This window comes from Narcine bancroftii, chromosome 6 (assembly GCF_036971445.1).
Source record: "Narcine bancroftii isolate sNarBan1 chromosome 6, sNarBan1.hap1, whole genome shotgun sequence".
NCBI classification, from domain to species: Eukaryota; Metazoa; Chordata; class Chondrichthyes; order Torpediniformes; family Narcinidae; genus Narcine; species Narcine bancroftii.
Window position 1 is genome coordinate 4,762,694 of NC_091474.1, and position 19,213 is coordinate 4,781,906.

At 41.8% G+C, this 19,213-nt stretch overlaps 1 protein-coding gene and 1 long non-coding RNA gene across 2 annotated transcripts in view; one reads left to right on the top strand and one right to left on the bottom strand.

Annotated features, from left to right (window-relative positions):
* Positions 1-19,213, bottom strand: part of LOC138735620 (fibronectin type III domain-containing protein 11-like) — a 96,842-nt gene that overhangs the window by 55,344 nt on the left and 22,285 nt on the right. The window lies entirely within an intron of this gene.
* LOC138737407 (uncharacterized) lies at positions 563-7,026 on the top strand. Its single transcript, XR_011340888.1, has 3 exons — positions 563-625; positions 3,667-3,739; positions 6,823-7,026. It is a non-coding gene; the product is annotated as an uncharacterized lncRNA (long non-coding RNA).

The following is a 19,213-nucleotide window of genomic DNA, read 5'->3' on the forward strand; positions in this document are numbered from 1 at the left end:
CTGAAATTTGTATAAGTTTTTTCTGAATGCTAATTCCTGTTTTGATGTACAGATCTTCTCATCTCTACCAGGGGAGCTCTGCTGTAAATTAATGGCTCACACAAAACTTGTTTTCATGCTGCAGTTTGTTTTACTGGCAATCAAGGAGTGTTTAACAGCATTGCACTTGGTAGATGTTCTTTACAGCTCCATTTGTAGCCAACTCTAATGATCATTTATGATGAAAGCATACTCTGTGCCACATGCTTTTGCTGAACCGTAGAGTTCCACGCACCTGAAACACACTAATTAAAGTAACAGTGCTAAATATTAAAATCTGCAGATGCTGCAGTACACAAACGTGCAAGAGAAATTCAGAAAGAAAGTAAAAGGCATTTCGGTCTTGAGCCCTTCTTCTGACTCCCTTTTTACTTTCTGTGAATGTTGCATAACCTGCTGAGTTTCTCCTGTACTTTTGTGTACTGCAAGTGAGTAACAATGACATCAATTATTGTGTCAATGCTAACCTAAGGCATGTCTTGCTGCAATAATTTGCAACCTATAATCATGGACAGCTCATGGATGGACATCGATCTCTAGCCCACTTGGAACCTGGAACTGCCTTCCCGGAATTGAGCCTTGAGCTGTAATGGAACATTTCTAACACACAAATAGATTTGCATATAGTTAAGGTTTAAATGAGATCATTGTATATAAATTTAGTTAAGTTAGTTAAATTAGAGTAGGTGTTATATAATTGTTGATTAATAATTTAAAATATTATTTTAAATATAACACCATCTGGGCTAACTTTTATCGCTGCTGTCATGTACGTAACAGGACAAAGTGGCGACTCTCTGTTTGCCTTACGCTAGACAAGGTTAAAGAATGTCATGTATGATACATTCTAAATATCACCTGACAATAATGGAAGCTTTCCCTTTACAAGAAGAGGAATTGTGGGAGGACCATCCTGCAGTGAGAGGCATTAGCAGCTCAAGCAATCAGCTGGTGGGGAGGGGTGGGGGGGGAGGGGTGGGGGGGGGGGGTGGGTGGTAGATTGAGGGAGGGAGCCTTGAAGGAAATATTGTCTGTTTTGACGGGACACATTCTACCTGCCGCAGTGGAAGCTGAAATGTCAGCCATCACAGGATACCCTCTAGTTATAAGGAGAGATTCAAGATTCCTTTATTATCATGCCATAGCACAAAACATTTAATATTACATGAAATAGCAGGCAAAGGGTCAATTAATGTCACTCAGCGCCCCCTTACAGTAAGAGTCAGCGTTTCCATGGATTCACCTCCAGTGGACCTGCTACTTTCCTTTCAGATGCCAACTGGTCGTGGGTGCAAGTATTACTGTATCCCCTCTTCTTCAGTGGGCTCCATTTCCCTCACACTCAGAAATCAGAAGCCACATCAGAAAATTTGATGATTAAAATTTTGCAGCTATTCTACAATTCAATAGCAATATGACATATATTACAATACACTATGACCATGTCCTCCGTTGGAATGGCCACCCATGTTTTCAAAGATGTAAACAAGCCAATTTCAGGTCAATACTGCCAATGCACAGAGAATCTGAATTTCTTGAGATGTCATTCAGCTTCTCAACAGGCACCTATTCTTCTATACCTACAAAGGGAAGGAGTCAGGAGCCAGACAGTGAGAGCAGGGTCAACCAGGAAAGTTCATGCTATTTACATATGACAGATATGTACAATAGTGGTTTCACCACGCACACTGGCTACTACAAAGGATAAGAGTCCCAATAATATTCATGATAGTATTACAGATAACACCTCAGAACCAGAATGGCCTGCCAGTGCAAAGCAAGACAAATTAAATTCCTATCAATTGTCACTCATCAATCATCCGCCAATCCTCAGAAATTTGATAGAAGACACTGCCTTGGGGCATTGACATTCCAATAACCAACTTTTTAATGCACACGTCACTTTAAAACTTCTTAACTTGATCCAAACTTGAAACCCAGATGAGGAAGATATTGGAATTATTTTCCGTTTTCTTCCCCAATACATTTTGCATTTAATTACTCTTTCCTTTTTCTTTGTTCTTTCTTCTTTGTTCTCTCTTCACCTTCTCCCTTTCCCTGAATTTAAAACATGGTAACCTCTAAACATCCCCAGTTCCACTGAGAGTTCATCAACCTGAAATTTAAACTCTCTCTCCATAGATACAGTCAAATCTTATGGCTATTCCCAATATTTTGTGTTTATTTTATACCCAGAAATTTGTGTTCATTATAAGGTGTGGTAAATATTCCTCATAAAGAAAACAAAAATCATACTCTTGATATTCTTTTTTTTCTTCTTTGGCTTGGCTTCGCGGATGAAGATTTATGGAGGGGTAAAGTCCACGTCAGCTGCAGGCTCGTTGGTGGCTGACAAGTCCGATGCGGGACAGGCAGACACGGTTGCAGCGGTTGCTAGGGAAAATTGGTGGGTTGGGGTTGGGTGTTGGGTTTTTCCTCCTTTGTCTTTTGGTCTTTGCCCTCAGACAGCTCCAAGAAAAGTGCAGAGAACAAAACAAAGGACTCTACATCACCTTTGTTGACCTCACCATGAGTAGGAAAGGGCTTTGGCAAATACTAGAGCGCCTCGGATGCCCCCCCAAAGTTCCTCAACATGGTTATCCAACTGCACGAAAGGGTCAGATACAGCAATGAGCTCTCTGAACCCTTCTCCATTAACTCTTGATATTACAACTATTGCAAATGTCAATTTAAGAATATCCCATATTTGATGGCATATAAGACCCATGTTTTTCTTTCCAACATTTGCTCTATAATATTCCCCGGGTCTTATATGCGAAATTAGGGTGATAGTGGGGAGGAATGGTGACAGTGAACATTGTTCCTGCGTGGCTTAGTGTCAGGGAGGCATGGATTCCCCGCTGTCCTCCCGGTATTGCCGCCTGGCCCCGGTATCAGGGAGGGAGGGATCCCCCACGGTCCACTCAGTATTGCCATGATGGCCACTGAGCAGGTTGCTGGCTACTCTCCCAGCTTCAAGAAGCCCGCGGAGGTGCTGCAGCCATCCAGGAAGCTTCCCGGGCCACTTTCCCTCGGGTGGCCTGTGCTTTCCGGAGCCGCTGCCACCGTCGCTTCCCCTGGTGAGAAGGCCAACCACGGCGGCCCCCGCCAGCAGCACAAGAGGTGCAGGAGGAACCTGTTCATCAACATCGCCAACACTCGCGGGTTGCCGGTGGGATCCCTGAGTCCTGGGGTTAGGTGACCTGCCAAGGAAAAGCCGCACGGCCAAGCGAGTGAGAACTGAATTGAAAACATTCCTGCTTTACTCATAAATACACAAAAAAGTTCTTAATATTCCCTGCTGAAATGGGATGGGTGGAGGGTCTTGTATGCCATTGTGGTGATCTTGACACGAGTAGCTTGTCCCTTTGCTATAGTGGAGGTTTGACTGGAGATTACATTGTAGGTCCCAAAGCAATTCTTTATTTTCAATCCATGCATTAACATTGTTCCAAAAGAAGTAAGGATTAATTGTTCACAATGAGAGACTTTTTTATTGCCCAACCATGCAATGAATGTGAATAGGTTCAGTGTCTTTTTAAATCTACAGTATTTGTTCATGTTTGGAATGATCCTCGTCGAGGGGTTGGGAGTGGAAAGATAAAGAACTTCAAATTTCTATTACAGGGCCTTCATGTCGATGCAATCGTGAAGAATGTTCGCCAGCGGCTATACTCTGTTAGGAGTTTGAGGAGTTTTGGTATGTCACCAAAGAATCATGCAAATTTCTACATGCTTATCATAGAAGGCGTTCTGATTGGTTGCATCACTGTCTGGTTTGGAGCTGCCAATGCACTGGGCAGGAAAAGGTGACAGAGAGTTGTTAAATTATCCCGCACCATCATAGACATTGGGCTTCACTCCATAAGGCCATCTCCAAGAGGTGGTGTCTCCAGAAATCAGCCTGTATAATCAAGGACCCTCATCACCCAGGCCATGCCCCCTACTGACTGCTACCATCAGGAAGGAGGGACAGGTCTGAAGACAAACACCCAATGGTACAAAAAGGGCCTCTGAATAGACAATGAGAGCCACGGACACCATCTCCATTTTTCTCTTCTTTTCCACTGTTTATTTTAAAAATATAATTGCTAGTATTTTTTGCACCTGTCTTCTTTGGCTTGGCTTCGCGGACGAAGATTTATGGAGGGGGTAAAAGTCCACGTCAGCTGCAGGCTCGTTTGTGGCTGACAAGTCCGATGCGGGACAGGCTTCCACAAAACAACAAACTCATGTTCATGGCAATAAATTCTGATTCTGAATAATTTTATGAAAAGGAGTCACCTCTCTGCTCTACTTCAGAGGTATTCTAGTTTTTCAATCAGCTTTCAGAAAATAAATCTCAATATATTCTAGCTGATGTGACAAGCCTGCTATCATGGCCAAAACCCTTTTCAAGTCACACAAATGGGTGACTGCAGATGGTGGAATCTGAGGCCACACACACACACACACACACACACACACACAGACTTCTGGAGGATATCTGTGGGTCAAGGAGCATCACTGGGAGAAAAAGAATGGTTAATGGTTCGAGCCAAAAACCCTTTGTTGAGACTGGGGATATTTTATTATCCCTGAGTTTTCATGAAGGGCTTCAGCTTGAATCCTCGCTATTCTTTATCTCCACTGAATCTGCTCGACCTATGTCCATCCAGCAGTGTGTGTGTTTCGTCTCATTAAGGTAAACTCATTTCATTTGCTTCATCATCCACTGTCAGTTTTAAATTTAAGTTGCCATTTTTCTTCAATAAATTTTAAGCATATGTATCTCTTCTTTGTCAACAGATTTGGTGCTCTTGAATTGGGCTTTGGTCATTCTTTTGTTTAAAAAGGTCCTTCCTCTCAATCAAATTGAACATAAGACTTTCCTTTTGCCCACCTTCATGTTTACCTGAAATTTTGGTGACAAACAGCTTTGCTGTGTTATATTCCCAAAAGACCTCTAGAAATGTGTGTGTGTGTGTGTGTGTGTGTGTGTGTGTGTGTGTGTGTGTGTGTGTGTGTGTGTGTGTGTGTGTGTGTGTGTGTGTGTATGTAGATCAGAACAGCTTTGTTATCTATTTCTAATATGATTATTTTACTGCTTTCAATTTTGTGGAACATCATAAATATCCACTGATATTTCAATGATAAAATCATGAATTGTTTTTCTACTTCCCTTGAGTCATTTTGGGAGGCTTGTTAATTGGCCACATCACTTATCAAATGCCTTAAACATACAAACGTACAAGAAAGTAAATATGCTAATATGTAGATTTCATGTAAAGTGAAAATACAGAGATTTACTCGATCTGTGAGCTGCCTCTCTTGATATATTTCAATCTCAAAATGTTTTCAGAATTCTAGGCTTGTCTTGTTATGATGGTATTTGTTTGCCAATTTCAACTCCACCTTCTCCAGGTACAGAAGGGGGTTGCCCGTAGCGGAATGTTTCATGCATTTAGATGAAAGAACAGTTTAACTGAATGACAATAAACGTGACACAATGAATTAACTTGTTCAGTATATGCCACTCTGAATTAAATTTTACATTCCAGTTTCTATTAAAATAAACATGCCATGTTGAATTAAACTGTTCGCTATGAATTAAATCAAGCACAAAGTAATGAACAACAATGATTTTCATTTATATGGTGGCTGAATACGTGTATGTGGGTGTGTTATATATTAATATATGTGTGTACAGATATTTTATATGTTTTATATCCATGGGTGATGTGTACATGTGCATATATCTGTATGTGCGTGTGTACACATATATATGATTCATAGAGAGCATCCGACCAGATCATAAATGAGCTTCAGCAATGTTTTTTCCATCATTCATCTCTTCTCCGTCTTGTGTCAGTTACAGTGATTGGGTTTTACATTTCTCGATTTTTTTTAAGAATGCTGGTTTTCTCCAGAGTATGGGGTGGTGGTGGAGGCTGGTACAATAGGAACATTTAAAAGAATGAGGCCTGTCGATGCAAGAAAAACAGAGGGTTACGGGTGTGAGGCCGAGGAGGTTTACATTGTTGAGTAGGTTTAAAATTAGAGGTCAGCACAACTGCATGGGCCAAAGGGCTCCTGCTGTTCTCGAATGTTCTCTGTTTACTTATATGGCGAGCTCTCCACTGGCCATCGTGTCAGAGGTGCACCAAAGAAGAGGTACAAGGACTGCCTAAAGAAAGCTCTTGGTGCCTGCCCCATTGACCACCGCCAGTGGGCTGATCCCACCTCAAACCGTGCATCTTGGCGCCTCACAGTTCGGCAGGCAGCAACCTCCTTTGAAGAAGACCACAGAGCCCACCTCACTGACAAAAGACAAAGGAGGAAAAACCCAACACCCAACCCCAACCCACCAATTTTCCCCTGCAACCGCTGCCTGTCCCGCATCGGACTTGTCAGCCACAAACGAGCCTGCAGCTGACGTGGACATTTACCCCATCCATAAATCTTCGTCCGCGAAGCCAAGCCAAAGAAATAGATGTAAACAACACACCAGCATGAAGCAACTGTTTCACTGAAACAGACCTCCCACTGTCTTGGTGGGTACTTTCAGTACGCAACAAATATGCCTCAAAATGTAATGAGAAATGTGAGATAATCTGGCTCCCATTACTTTGTCATGCAGCTGCCAACCCCCCACCCCCAGAAAGTGGACGTAGAAGTGGAAGAACACCATCACTGAGTGAATTAGATATAGAGCCTTGTCCGCATCAGTTATTGACTGAAACTGAAGGGTCCAAATTGAGAAAAACTACCACACCCTAATTCTGTTTTCCATTCTTCATTCAGACAGGCAATAGGAAGAATTCTTGCACATCTGCACTTGAACAGGAACAATTCTGAAGAGTATTTTAAAACTTGGAGTTAAAACACAATTCTCGAAGTTCTGATGCTGCCAGCGCTGCTTTTATTAACATGGAAAATATTTCTGGTGAGCGTAAGGAGCAATGAAACTGTCTATTACCAGAGTGAATAGTGCATTTCTGATAAGATAAAGCCACTGCTGAATGAGGCAATTATTTGTGGTGTTAACTCTGACATCTTTACATTCCCGAATGGCTTCCAATTTAAAAACATCCTGACCAAAGCTGTGTCATCTTAAGATTTATTTTCACTTAGCTTCCTTTTGTTGATAACAGAGGGGAAATTCAGCCTGTATAACAATGTCAAGATAGCATAGTCATTTTACTTGGTTAAATATATTGACTGTTATTGCTTTGTCATCTGTGATAAATGATTCTAATTTTCAAACGACTGCATAGATAAAATATACGCACATGTATAAATTCAATGATCAGAGTTCAGGAGAAACTTTCCGGAAACTGATCACCCAAAGGTAATGCAGTCATGAATCTTCCCAAGCTATCTTCAGGATGTGTATAAAATACTGAAATACAATGTGTGTGGGGACTGGTTTTTCTTTTTCTGTGGAAAATCAAGTGGAGACGTAAAGGTTTAATTATCTTTACAATCTTCTGAGTCATTTTGCTGCATCAAAGTATCAAAATCATCCAGCTATAGGTGGCTGGCACGGTTAGTGTAGTGGTTAGCGCCACGCTGTTTACAGTGCCAGTGATCGAGACAGGATTTGAATCCTATGCTGTCTGTAAGAAGTTTGTATGTTCTCTCGTGCCTGCAGGGGTTTCCTCCAGGTGCTCCAGTTTCCTCCCACCAGGGGTTGTAGGTTAATTGAGATATCTGGGTGGCATGGGCTCGTGGGCCGAAAGGGCCTGTTACTCTGCTATACAGGTACTCCCTGACTTACGACCATAATTCAGACCAAAGGATTGGTCATATCTCGGAATGGACGTATGTCAGAATTGTGTAATTACCTTATTGGTCGGTGTCCCAGCGTCCATAGGCTCTATTCCTGTGCACATGCACAAGTCTTTGGTTGACACACGTGCAGTGGGTTCACGTATCAGAGTTCAGTTGCCACATGCACAAGAGTTAAATGCCCTAACAAATTGAATTTGCACCCCTAACTCACACACATGCACCAACCGAAGAATTGAGCGTGCGTGCAGGAATCAAGATGGCTGCGCCCAGAATACAAACCCCGGGTGCTGACTTACATGGTACATGCGCACATTTTGGCTCCTACATGCCCTGCATCCCTGCTATAGTTTGTCAAATACAACATAAACCTCATAAATGTTAAATTTTTTTAACAAATTTTCAGTCGTATGAGCAGATGGATGCAAATTGCATAGGTCACAAGTCAGGGATGTATGTTTAAATTTTTAAAATTTAAAATGGAGAAAGGAGTCAGCATATTTAAGTATACTGAGGTTGCATTAATCGCACTTTTTTCCTACCTCTGGAATCTATAATTCTAAAAAAAAATCAAAAAATGGAAATTTGAATTAAATAAAAATATTTTCTGGAGGGTGTATTATATTTTTGTAGGTGTTGTCATTGTACGATTGATTCAGAAGCTATATGGTGAGGAACAAGTCAGTGTTTTGACCTGGTTGTGCCATATCATTAAAGCACACATTATATTATTCAGCAAGTACATGGAAGATCTGAACCTGACAATGTAATTAATGAACAATCTTCTGATAAACCATAAGACAGAACAGCCTGGATGCTCAAAACATTTTGTTATGTTTGGAACCATTTGTCCTTTTTTATCGCCCCAAGAATCCTCAATGCTTTGGCCTCGATTTGGATGAAGCACAAAAAAGATTTATTGTGATAGCCTTAGCTGTAGCAAAAAAATGTATAATGTCAACCTGGAAATCAGAAGAGAGCCTGAGAGTACAGCAATGGTACATAGAAATGAATAAATGTATTCCATTGGGAAAAAATAACATATAATTTAAGAAATAACATCACAGTATTCGAACAAATTTGGGAACCATACATGGAACACAACAGAGAGGTCCTACCGCGGACCTCCACCCATCTAAAATGACAGAAGGAGAAGACGAAATGAACTGACCCAGTGTGTAAAAGTAGATGACACAATTTTCTTGTTTATTTTCATTGTGTGATGACATTGTTTAATGGGATTAATGTATCGTATAGGTTGAACGTTGAGTGGGTGGGGAGTGGGGTGGGAAGGAGGGAGGGAAGGGAGGGGGGAAAAGGGGAGAAAATGACACTGTGTATATTCAAGAGGGATATGTTTGTGTGTATTTTGGTTAATATGGTTCATAGTGTGAAAAATAAAAAAATTTTAAAAAAGAATCCACAATGCAAAAAACAGTCACACGGTCCATTTCAATTTGCTCCAAACCTTATCAATGTAACCTGATTACTATTTGCTCTTCTTTCCTTAATCCATCTTCTAGGTCAATAAGAAAAATATGGAGACCCATTGTCATTTCAGTGAATATTTACCTACCTCTGGAATGCTGTTCCACCAATCAACCCCGTGGAATACAAGATTTCTGCATTTGTTTTAAATAATTATGATGGTTTTTCCTGAATCATTCAGTGAAATCCTGCATAGCTCAAGTTATTTGCAGCTACAAGAACCATCACAAGCTATCTACTTGATTGTTATTGATTACCTTCTTAACATTTAAGCCCCTCTGAGCAGGAAAAAGTATTTTACACCATTTATTCCCATTACTCTATGACCTGAGGTAATTTTCTTGTCTTAAAGAGATGATTCTTGATTAATGAAGTCCAGCATCCCATATGCCTTCTTAATTACCCTATCAAACTGCATGGCAACCTGTAGAGATCTGTGAATTTGGAACCCAAGGTCCCTCTGTTCTTCCATACTGCCATGAATCCTGCCATTAATTTTTCAAGATTGACCTTCCAAAATGCATTACATCATACTTATCCGGAGTGAACTCCATCAGCCACTTTTCTGCCCAATTTTCCATCCTGTCTATTTCCTGTGGTAACCTATGACAACTTTCTACACTATCCCCAACACTTCCAATCTTTGTGTCATCTGCACACTTACTAACCCATTGCTCTACTTTTTTTGGCCAGGTCATTTATAAAATTCACAAAAAAGCAGGGGTCCCAGAACAGATCCCTGGAGAACACCACTAGTCACTGACCTCCAGGTAGATTATGTACCATCTATTACAACCCACTGCTTTCTGCAGGCAAACCAATTGTGAAACAACACTGTCAAGGTTCCATGAATCCAAAATCTCGTGACTTTCTGACTGAGTCTACAAAGGAGGAACTTGTCAAATGCCTTACTAAAATCCATATGCACCACATCTACTGCCCTACTTTCATAAATTTATTATTTGTTGTTTCCTCAAAGAAAATTAATTAGTCTCGTGAGGCATGACCTACCCCTCACAAAGCCATGCTGACTATCTTTGAGAAGACTATACTTCTTTAAATGCTTGTAAATCCTATCCCTAAGAATCTGCTCCAATAGTTTGCCCACCACTGATATTATCATTCCCAGGATTCATCCTATTAACTTTTTTTAAACAAGGGGACCGCATTGGTCTTTCTCCAACCCTCTAGTACCTCCACTGTGGTCATGGAGGATGCAAATATCATACCTAAAGCCACAGTAATCTCTTCCATCACTTCTTGTAGTAACCTAACCTGAGATGTATCTTGTCCAGTCCTGGGGATTTATCAATCCTAATGTTGTTAAGAAGATCCAAAACTTCTTTCTTTACCTTAACATGCTCCAGCACAAACTTGTTCTATATTGACTTCACATTAACCAAGGTCCCTCTCTCTCATGAACACTGAAGTAAAGTATTAAATTAGGACCTCCCCTACCTCCTCTCCCTCCAGGCACATGTTGCCTACTTTATCCTTAAGCAGCCCTACCTTCACTCTCGTCATAATTCTGTTATTCACATCTGCATAGAATGCCCCAGGGTTTTCCTTGATCTAACTTTCCAAAGTCTTGTCCTGTCCCCTTCCATCTCTCCTAAGTCTCCCCTTCCATCTCTCTTAAGTTCCTTCCTGGCTATCATATAATCCTTATGAGTTTTTCCTTACTTTTTCTTCCTTAACCTTCTGTATACTTACTTCCTTTCTCTTAACTTGGTGTCTCACCTCGTTTGTCAACCACAGTTCCCATATCCAACCATCTTTTCCCGATCTCAGTAGGACAACCCTATCCAGAACCCCGTGCAAGTGGTCCCTAAACATCCTCCAGTTCTGTGCTTTTCCCTGAGAACATCAGTTCCCAATTTACTCCCCTCAGTTCATACCTCATCCCATTATAATTAGTCCTTCCTCAATTAAACACTTCACCATTTTGTTTACTCCTACCCTTGTCCGTTGCTATGCTAAAGGTCAGGGAGTTGTGGCCACTTTCACCAAAATGCTAACCTGACCAGGTTCACTACCCAGTAATAGATCCAATATGGCTTTTACTCTAGTTGTTTGGTCCACATACTGTGTCAGGAATCCTTCCTGGACACACCTGACAAATTCAGCCCGATCTATCTCTTTTGCAGTAAGGAGATGCCAGTCAGTATTTTGGGAGTTGATGTCTCCCATAACAACAATCCTGTTATTTCTGATCATTCCAAAGTCTGCTTACTTGTCTGTTCTTCAGTGTCCTGAGGGCTATTTGGGTTCCTATAGACTATCACCCACACTGACTCAGTAGACAATTCATCCACAATATACTCCCTTTCTGTAGCTGTGGTATGCTCCTTGATTAATAATCCTTCTCCCCACACCCCCTTTTTTACCCATCCTATCCCTTTTTAAAATATCTAAACCCTGGCACCTGAATTAGCCAATCTTGTCCTTGTATTAGCAAAGCCTATGTTACAGCCACAACATCGTCATTTCATGTACTGATCATGCTCTAAATTAGGGGTCTCCAAAGTAGCCGATATCAAACCCAGAGATCAATTGGACTACCCAAGGGTCAAAAGGGGTTCGATAAATATTAGGCGATCAATTGAACATTTGAGTCGAAAGAATTGTAGAGCCTGAGGTCCCCACTCCCAAGGCGACTTCTTTGATGCAGGCGGCACTACACTCGATGTTCAGTAGTCATCACCAATGCTGAAGACTCAAACTCAGCCCCATTTTGCATCTTCCTGACCAGAAGGAATCATTTTTGTTACCGTTATTGCAATCACTTGCTTGCTTAATTTACAGATTTGTTACTTGCCGATTGGGGTGTTGTAACTAAGTTTGGGTTGTTGCTGGGCACCATGCACATGGTATGCAGTTTCCCTCACTAATACTCACTAAAGAGTCTGAAGAAACACACAAAGATCAGCATGTACAGAGCCGTTGTCATACCCACGCTCCTGTTCGGCTCCGAATCATGGGTCCTCTACCGGCATCACCTATGTTTCCTAGAATGCTTCCATCTGCGCTGTCTCCGCTCCATCCTCAACATTCATTGGAATGACTTCATCACCAACATCGAAGTACTCGAGCTGGCAGAGTCCGCAAGCGTCGAATCCATGCTGCTGAAGACCCAACTGCGCTGGGTGGGTCACGTCTCCAGAATGGAGGACCATCGCCTTCCCAAGATCGTGTTATATGGCAAGCTCTCCACTGGCCATCGATACAGAGGTGCACCAAAGAAGAAGTACAAGGAGTGCTTAAAGAAATCTCTTGGTGCCTGCCACATTGACCACCGCCAGTGGGCTGATCTCGCCTCCAATCGTGCATCTTGGCGCCTCACAGTTCGGCGGGCAGCAACCTCCTTTGAAGAAGACCGCAGAGCCCTCCTCACTGACAAAAGACAAAGGAGGAAAAACCCAACACCCAACCCCAACCCACCAATTTTCCCTTGCAACCGCTGCAACCGTGACTGCCTGTCCCACATCGGACTTGTCAGTCACCAACGAGCCTGCAGCAGACGTGGAGATACCCCTCCATAAATCTTCGTCCGCGAAGCCAAGCCAAAGAAGAAAGAAGAAGAAAAGAAAGACATATGGAAACTGCACATCTACTTAATTATCATTTATTTGTTGATTTATTTATCTGGTTATTTATTTATTTGTACATACCTGGAGGTCTATGAAGGATCAAGGATTCCATGAGGGTGTCAATGGTCTAAAAAGTTTGGGGACCCCTGCTCTAACTTCATCTCTCTTATTCCTAATACTTCTTGCACTGAACCCTTCAACTAAAGCCAACTCATGGTTTCCACACTACCTGTCCTTCCTCACATACTCACAACACATTGCATCAATCTTTCCACCTTCTGCTCTATTCTCTGCCCCTCATTCTGGTTCCCAAACCCTGCCAAACTAGTTTAAACCCCCTAGACAAGCACCAGCAAACCTTCCCAAAGGATATTAGTCGCCCACATGTTCAGCTGCAAACAATCCCGCCGGTATATGCCCCGCCTTCCCCGGAAGAGAGCCCAATAATCCAGAAACGTGAAGCACCAGACCTTTAGCCACGCATTAAATGCATTATCCTCCCATTTCTAACCTCAACAGCACGTGGCACAGGTAGCAATCTTGACCTCACAACCCTGGAGGTCCTGTCCTTCAACTTACCCTTCCTACCCAAGTCATGGGACCACATCTGGTTGTTTACTCTCCCTCTTGAGAATACTGTGAACTCATCATGAGGCATCCCAGACCCTGGCAAGAGGATGGAGATTAACTGTTAATGATAACACAGAGAGGTGTGTCGAGTCAAGGAGAGGGAAATAACCAAGTCTATAAAACAGAGAAGTTGGATGAGAAAAGATTGACAAGACAGATTTAGATCATCATACAAGGGGCCTCTTGTTGCAATATAAGGAAACCTCTCTCTACTGCTACTTTCATGCATAGCTCATGTATATATATTTTCTATGAGCCTTCACTGAGTAACAATTCATACACTCTGATTTTCATCGCCTCATTCAGGGAGAATTGAAATATAGTAATCAGGGAATTGCCACTGGAAATATTGCACAAAAAATAAGATGTGGTCAGACATTTACATAAACCTAGCAAATGTTTTAAAACAGGATCCCAGAGAGTGTTTCAGCAGAAACAATTTAATTATTTCTATCTTTAATGGAAAAAAACAGCTGAATTGGTTTTACAGACAAGGGAGCATACTGTTCAATCTAAAATATGAAACTGTATGTTGTGATCTTCAATTTTCTCTATTCAATGCATGAAGCACAAAGGTTTTTAAATTCTATAGCAAGGACACACAATTTAATACATAAAGAAGAGCGCAGATCATCAGTACAAAGTGACTCATGTTCCTGACAAAACAGTCTGCAAACCAATCAATGGTGCTTTTGAATTTAATTATTTCTTGTTTTGTTTGCAGTGATGTGTGAAAATTGGACATAACAACTGGAACTTAAAAGTCCCTTGCCTTTAAGAAAGTAATCTGCTATCTCACCTTTATACTTATTTGTCTATTCTGAGAACTCGGTCATCATCTGAGGTTCATTTCATAATGGAAGGAAACATTTGAGTCACGCAAACTTTCATTCGCCAATGTGAGAAAAATAATTTATTTATTGGTCGACTGTGAATATATATTGCCTGCTAGAAATATTACTATCCTTTACAACGATACAATTGGGAATTTGAGCCTAGTAATCATCCGGACCATTAATAGTGTTGCAATTATACACAGTGAAATAATAAACTGAAGGGTTGTTTCCTGTCACTTTCCCCAAATGTGAAATATTGTTTCATCTCCAATACTTAACACAAAAATGTAATGTTCCTGACTTTTAAGTTTTTAAAAAATAATGGAAAGACGATTAGAAATGAGGAATTACCTTATTTTAAAAAATAAATTGTTTTTAAATCTAAATTGCTTAAATTATATCCTCAAATCTACTGTCTCAATTTAGACATCCAGCACAGTAACAGGCCCTTCCAGCCCACAAGACCAGGCTACCCAAATTTCCCGATGAACCTACAACCCCCCCCCCCCCCCCTAGGTTTTGAAGGATGGGAGGAAACCAAGGCACGCGGGGACACAGATACAGGGAGAACGTACACACTCCTATCAGATGGACACAGATACAGGTAGAATGTACACACTCCTTACAGACGGCCCCAGATTTGAACCCTGATCACTGGTGATGTAACAGCGTTGTACCAACCGCTATGCTAACCATACTACACAATTATTCTCATTGCCAGTTACACATTCAGAGGAGCCATGGTGGGAAAAGGAAACTGCAGACAAATGTAAATTTAAAGGAAAAAGCAAACTGAGAAGTGAGCATCCTATCAAAGTGTTTTAACCCATCTGCAGAAGGAGCAATAGAGCACATCCCTATTTGAATCCTTGCGAATTTCAATCCAGTTGCTGAAAATGCATTGTAAGAGATTTCCATTCCAAATTAAAGGTGAATGTGTTGGTTTAGTCGATTCAATTGCAGTTTAGCAAAAATATCAGTGGTCCAAATTTATTCCTGCTTGATCCATGACAGAAATGGAAGTGTGGGTTAGTTGTCTCTTTCAGATTTATTGTCGGAGTACATACACGACATCGCATACAACCCTAAGATTCCTTTTTCCTGCGGGTGCGGCAGAATTACCACTAATTGGTAGTGCAAAAAATACACTGTACACAATGCACCCATATCAACAAATAAAGAACTGTAAACATATAACAAATGTAAATAAACTGACTGCAATATAGAGGGAATAAAAAAGAAAATCAATAAAATGCACAAGAGTTCTTAAAACAAGAGTTCTTAAATCAGAGACCCTGATTAAGTTTATCGTTGAGAAGTCTAATTGTGGAGGGGGAGCAGCTGTTCCTGAACCTGGTGGTGCGAGTCTTGTGGCACCTAGACCTCTTTCCTGATGGCAGCAGCAAGAACAGATCATGTGCTGGGTGGGGAAGGTCTTTGATGATTGCTGCAGCTCTCCAACACCAGCGTTCCCTGTTGATGTGGTCATTAGTGGGAAGGGTTTTGTCTGCGATGTCCTGAGCTGCATCCACTACCTTTTGGAGAGTTTTACACTCAGGGGTATTGGAGTTCCATTCCAGACCGTGATGCAGCCAGTCAGCACACTTTCCACCACATCTCTGTACAAATTTGCAAGGGTTTCCGATATCATACCAAACCTCTGCAAACTCCTGAGGAAGTAGAGACGCTGACGTGCTTTCTTTACGATGCCATTGGTGTGTTGGTCCAGGAAAGATCCTTTGAGATATTTATTCCCAAAAACTTAAATTTGTTCACCCTCTCGAACTCCAATCCCCACAATAATCACTGGATTTATACCTCTGGTTTCCTTTCCTCAAGTGTACAATCAGCCCCTTAGTTTTGGTGACATTGAGAGCAAGGTTGTTGTTGTTGCACCATTCAGCCAAGTTTTCAATCTCCATCCTGTATGTGGACTCATCCCCTTCCTTTATACAACCCACTACCATGGTATCGCCAGCAAATCTGTAGATGGTGTTATTGTCTTACAAAGCCACACAGTCCTAGGTGTAAAGTGAGTTGAGACGGGGTGGATGAATGAGATGTTAAATTCAAGACAGGCTTTCAGTAGATTTATTTTTTTTCTCCAATGCTCATTGTAAGAATTTATCAATATGGCTTTTTAAAATCTGACAGGATATTCACACTTGCAAGGCAGAGAAACAACTAACACTGACGAAGAGCTTCACAAAATCCCCAAGAAAACTGACTGAACCATAGGTATAATGCCTTTAAACCTATGAGAACGTTTTTTTATTCACTTGTGACATCAAGTGGATGCAGGAAACAACAGCTGTTCTTATAAAATGTTCCATTGGCCCACTCCCACAATGCTTCATCTAAACCTTTCCACATACACCTCCAACACATTATCCCACACATGGCCTTGACTGGTGAAGTCAATATTTATCTAACTCTCCATTTTAATCAGAAATGAGGAATCAATCACCTTTTCCTCCATTTAGAGTCACTGGAAATGAAACATCCCATGAAAATATGGCAGCACTGCTAGAGCTTTACATTTAAACATACAGCACGGTAACAGGTCATTTCAGCCCACGAGTCAGTGCCACCCAATTTTGACCCAATTAACCTACATCCCCAGTACATTTTTTTGCACAGTGGAAGCCAGAGCTCCCGGGGAAAACCCACGCAGACAAGGGGAGAACGTACCAAATCCTTACAGACAGCACGGGATTCAAACCCCAGTCCCAATTTCTGACGCTGTAAAGGCATTGTGCTAACCGCTAGGCCCATTGTGCCACCAACTGCAGCATTGCCAATGGTGTGAACCCTAGGAGAGCGGAGACACAGTCCTGCTGCAAAGGATTCAACCACCCAATTCTAATGCAGATTACTCCATTAAGGCGTTAAACCCCCTGTTAAAGGAGCTGATGGCGATTTTGAATTAAAATTCCACGACCGGGGAGGTCTGTGCCAAAGATGGTAGCACCTGTGCTCGGCAACGGTCACGAGGGTTTGCTGACTCCGGGGGAGCAGTGGACCAGAAATGGGGGAAGCACCCTCCACTGAGGAGAAGCAGAGAAGATGACCCTACAGGACAGAGGACACAGCAGCGGACCAGCAAAAGGCTCAGCGACTGAATGACCCACAGAGGCTGCGGGCAACTTGCGGATGGGAGATCTGCCTCGGTTGTGGGCTGCTAGAGACTGCTCCATGGGAACCAGGTTTCAAGAGAGTGCTGAGGGGAATCAGGGATCCTGAAGGGCCTCGGGTGCTGAAGAATGGGAGGTTTGGACCTGGAGCTTGGATTGTCGATGTATCTGTTCAACTGCAGAGTCTGCAGGAGCATTGGAGGGAAATCCATGGACACACATACTTATCTTTCCCTCATCCTGCTGGGGCACAGAGCGACTCTAATGGAAATCCTTTGTCTGCCTTACGGCAGGCAGAAGGCAATTTTATGTAACGTTACTATTGCACGACATTAAAGAAATCTTGAATCTTGAGTCGTCAATGACATGAGATTTCCTTTCCTAAAGAACATAATGAACCAAACTGGATTTTACAACCAAGCATTGGTTTCATTATTAATAGTCCTACCTCTTTTCTCTCAATCCATTTAATTATTTGATCTTAAATGATCAGTTGCCTTGAATTCCCAGCTCAAAGCCAGTAACTGAACTCTTTCTGATTATATCCATTTATTATACAAATAACTTACAGAATAGCAAATTCATAAGCTATTCATGTCCATGGCATTTCTCATCCTGAACACTGATCTTCTTCAAATCTTTATTGAATATGTTAATAACTGTACATAATCACTCCATCACAGTCTGGTACAGCGACACCAATAACCCTGAGCATAAAGCCCTGAATAAGGTAGTGGATGCAACCCAGGTCATCACGGGTAAAACCCTCCCCACCATCGAGAACACCTACTGGGAACGCTGCCTTCAGAGAGCAGCAGCAGTCATTAAAAGCCCTCACCACCTAGCACACACTCTGTTCTCACTGCTGCCATCAGGAAAGAGGTCTCGGTGCCACAAGACTTGCACCACCAGGTTGAGGAACAGCTGCTCCCCCACCACCATCAGACCCCTCAACGACAAACTCAATCAGGGACTCATTTAAGGACTCTTGTGCACTTTAGTGATTTTATTTTTTTTAATTCCTTCTGTATTGCAGTTAATTTATTTACATTCGTTATCTGTTTACAGTTCTTTATTTGTTGACGTGTACATTGTGTACAGTTTTTTTTTGCACTACTAATTAGTGGTAATTCTGCTGCGCCCGCAGGAAAAAGGAATCTCAAGGTTGTATGTGATGTCATGTATGTACTCTGACAATCAGAAATATTATGTATATTTGTCTGTCTACATGTGTGTTATGTCTGGTTGTGTGTCTGCGTGTTTTGCACCAAGGACCACAGAACGTTGTTTCATTGGGTTGTACTTAAACAATCAGATGATAATAATGTCAATTTTTCCTTAGCTCTCTACCCCCCATCCCTCCTCCTCCTGCTTGTTACAGAGCCCTCCCTCCCTTATCCATCAATTTCCTCCTGCCTTTGGGACCCTGCTCCACCCCACCCCCGACCATTTGGTTCAGACACCTGCTGACATTTTTCCATACCGTGATGAAGGACTCAAGCCTGAAAAATTGCTTATGTATCTTTATCTTTGCTACATAAACTACACCTTTTGATCTGCTGAGTTTCTCCAGCCTTGTGTTTTGACTTTCCAACCTAGGCTTCTACCAGCTAGAACAAGAGTGGCAAAAACATGGGAACACCATCACCCAAAAGTTGTTTTCGCCATCACTGGATCAAAACCTCGGAATTCTCTCATTAATAGCACTGTGTTTATATACCCATCC